This window comes from Astatotilapia calliptera, chromosome 17, assembly GCF_900246225.1.
Source record: "Astatotilapia calliptera chromosome 17, fAstCal1.2, whole genome shotgun sequence".
Classification (NCBI taxonomy): Eukaryota; Metazoa; Chordata; class Actinopteri; order Cichliformes; family Cichlidae; genus Astatotilapia; species Astatotilapia calliptera.
The window spans coordinates 24265762-24269511 of record NC_039318.1 but is presented as its reverse complement, the minus strand read 5'-3'; the positions used below and the strand labels follow the sequence as shown (position 1 = coordinate 24269511).

Below are 3750 nucleotides of genomic sequence, written 5' to 3'. Positions count from 1 at the left end.
ATGGGGTGGCCAACTCCAGGCCTCGAGAAGCGGTCTCCTGCAGGTTTTAGATATCACCCAGGGTCAGCACACCTGAATCAAATGATTAGTTCATTACCAGGCCTCTGGAGAACTTCAAGAAATGTTTAGGAGGTAATTTAGCCATTTAAATCAGCTGTGATGGATCAAGGACACATCTAAAACCCGCAGGACCCCAGCTCTCGAGGCCTGGAGTTGGCCACCCCTGCTATACATCTTTTAAACAGAGAATAAATATCTAATTCAAACAAAAGTCTTTATATTCAAGCAAGTGCAGAAACACCAAGAAACTTTACTTTTTAAAATTTTAAAAATTAACTGCTACATCTAATGTTTGATATACTACTAAAGCAACCCAAGAGTTTCTCAAGGCAAAGAAATTGAATAGTTAGGGTTCCTCCTCTTCTCCAGGTGCACACCTGCCTTCTCTCTGTTTCTCCTCTCCTGCTCAATCTGTCTTTCCCTATCCTGTGTCCTCCACATCTCGCTACAGATTTCATCCTGGTCCATCAGGACTAAACTGAGAGCTGAGCTGAGCTAATTGAAGAATTGGAATTGTGGAGTTTTGGAGAAACTCAACTGATTAATGAGTTGAATCAGTGCGTGAGTATAATAAAGAGACTTTGGAGAAGCTCACCCTGCGAAAGGACTTCATATAGGACTTTATTATGAACCCTTGAAACTTTGTACAACCTACCTGAGTTAATTCCAGAAAAGTTTAAGTTAGAATTCCAAGCAATATTCTTGCCTATTGTGTTCGCAAAATTTTTAATGAAATGTGTTTTTTCCAGTGCGTCTGTCTTTTGAAAATCCTAACATAACAGGAACATTTTCAGTGGCCCAGTCAGTCACCTGATCTCAACCCAACTGACAAAGCTTTTCAGGTATTAAATACAACACTAAATGCAGAAAAACCCACAAACTTGCAGCAACTAATGGCTGCTGCAGTAAAGGCAGCAGAACATAAAAAAAAAACATTTGGTCCTATTTATGGGTGCTAGAATTGAGATTTCCCTCCAAGTACTCAAAACATTCCTTATATTTAAAGTTATATTTGTCTAATTACTTTGGGGCCTTTGGGAATGGGGGACTGTGTATAAAAATGGATGTAATTCCTAAACAGCTGATGTAATTTGTTTTTTTAAAGCTCTTTGTTTAAAGATGAAAATCTGCCCTTCAATCATGTATTGATTGTTTGCTTTAAAATCGACTATTGTGGTGTATGGAGGCAAGAGTACAAAAACTGTCTTTGTCTAACAAATTATGGGTCTAACTGTATGCTGACATTACAGCGTCTCCTTTGGGTACCCATTGCTCAAGAACCTTCATACCTACAGGTAGGAAAATTACATCCCGGAAGACACCATGTGACGCTATGCGACAGCTTGAATTGTTTTTCCTTTGAATGCCAACACATAAATATTAAGTTGTCTTGAGCACAAAAGCAAAAACTTCCACCTGTGATGATGAAGTAGCATTAAGGTGAAACTGTCTGGATGATTGGAGGCAAACTAGACATAAACAAAACACCATATAATTAAAGGTAACTATATGGTAATTAAGCCGTATACTATCAGTTTTCTTGACAACATGATGCAAACCTTTTATGTTATGAAACAAAACAACAGAGAATATACATTCTCTTTGTGTTGCTCTATTTCTGGCATAGAGGAAACTATAGTTTCTTTATTTTCCACAGTTTCCTGATTGCAAATGAGGTGACAGTGTTCTTTGTATCCTCAATTGCTCCTCGGGTTGCTTTTTTCCTCATCTCACAGCGATGTCTCCCTGCGATCAAGACGGATCAGCCTTGCAGAGAGAGGGAGAGAGAGAGAAAAGAGAGAGACCAGCCGCTGTACCATTCACACATTATTTGCACTCACTACTCTTGCACTTGACAACATAATTACCAAAGCTCAGGCCCTGTGCAATTAAAAGCCAGTGGCTGCTGACAAACGGGGGTTTGAGTTAAGGGAACATGGCAAAGATGAGTCAAGATCTCAGCAAAGGTGTTCGAAGATAGCAACTGTCCCAGTGTTTTGACAATGCTGACAGTAATAGAGGAAGGATCATGAATAACAAGGAAAAGTTTTACCATCTTAGCAACAGATGTTAGTTGCCAGACTATTTAGATTCCATTCATTAAAAGTCCTTCCAACCATAAACTTTGTTTATGAATGTGCTGAGAGAAGAGGCTGGCTGAAGGAAGTGAGGAACAGTTTGGGGGGCTTTAAATAGCAGCTTCTAATGGTTTGGCTTTTTTTGCACTATTCAGTTTAATATGACCTACAAACATTGACTTTTCAAATTACCAGATGGTCAAGGCTCACAGAATTAAACTGATGAATTATTCAAGCACCTCTCATTAATTTTAGGTCAAACATTTTAAGATTTTTCACTTACATGCTGGCCTCGGGCACTGATGTTGTGAATTGAGCATTGCCTGGAAACTGCACTACACAGCTCCATTTGTAATTACTGCAACTTGAGGTCAGGTCATTGTCAAGAACTGTGACGCTTCAACATGAGCTGTTTCTGTTTTTTCCCTCATTCAGGAAGATGAACTGGTGACCTGTCAAAAACCCAGTGTCAACTTGGACAGACCACAACTCCACCACATGAAGATGAATGGCATTTGATCATGAATTTTGAAATGCTAATAACTAGTATTTCAATGGGCAAAATCAAACACTATATCAATAAACCCATGTCATACATGCAGTCAGTGGACACTTCATTAGATACACCTTGCTTTTAGAGTTGCATTCAATTTCTCAATGCCCTGTTTTTCCTGAAGGTCCAGAATGTGCCAGGAAAATAAAAAAGGTTTTGTGTTGTTTACACCAAAGTCTGTCCCTACCATTGGAATTTCACAGGACTCATGAGTCCACGCAAGGATTTTTCTTCTACTGTGTAATTGTGATAATTGCGTTGAGCCTGTGCTCATCTATTCAGACCATTCTCTCTAAAACTAATAGATCGCTGTGAAATACTATGACCAGCTCATCTTAGCAATAACCATTTCACTTTTAGTCACTTAAATAACCTCCCCCCCCCCAATTTTGATGCTCCCCACTTCAAAATCTTCAAATAGCATGATTAGGCTTGTCTGCATGTCTAAATGCATTGTGTTGCTGCCATGTGATTGGCTGGTTAGAGCTCTGGGACGATCGTGGCTATGGGGCGATCGTGGCTCAAGAGTTGGCAGTTCATCTTGTAATCGGAAGGTTGCCGGTTCGAGCCCCGGCTCCGACAGTCTCGGTCGTTGTGTCCTTGGGGAAAACACTTCACCCGTTGCCTACTGGTGGTGGTCAGAGGGCCCGGTGGCGCCAGTGTCCGGCAGCCTCGCCTCTGTCAGTGTGCCCCAGGGTAGCAATGTAGCTTGCCATCACCAGTGTGCGAATGTGGTTGTGAATGGCTGGATGACTGGATGTACTGTAAAGCGCTTTCGGGTCCTTAAGTACTAAGTAAAGCGCTATACAAATACAGGCCATTTATCATTTACTCTGTATTAATGAGCAGTTGAGCAGGTATATCCAACAAAGTGGGTGGCGAGCTTAAATATATGTATCCTGGGACTGTGTTGACTGTAAATCCAGCTTTATTTCCAAGCAAGTACAAAGAATTATCAATCAACTCTGCAGTCTCCATGAACTACGTACCACCCTTCAGTTCACTGTTTATGGTCAACTTCACTTTTTTGGTTTTCCTTATTTATTTATTTCATTTATT

The 3750-nt window shown here is 40.5% G+C and overlaps 1 long non-coding RNA gene across 1 annotated transcript; it reads left to right on the top strand.

The window, feature by feature from the left end:
* Window positions 1-815: 815 nt before the first annotated feature.
* LOC113009770 (uncharacterized) lies at window positions 816-2739 on the top strand. The gene is made up of 3 exons (XR_003270244.1): window positions 816-902; window positions 1311-1355; window positions 2574-2739. It is a non-coding gene; the product is annotated as an uncharacterized LOC113009770 (long non-coding RNA).
* Window positions 2740-3750: the final 1011 nt, after the last annotated feature.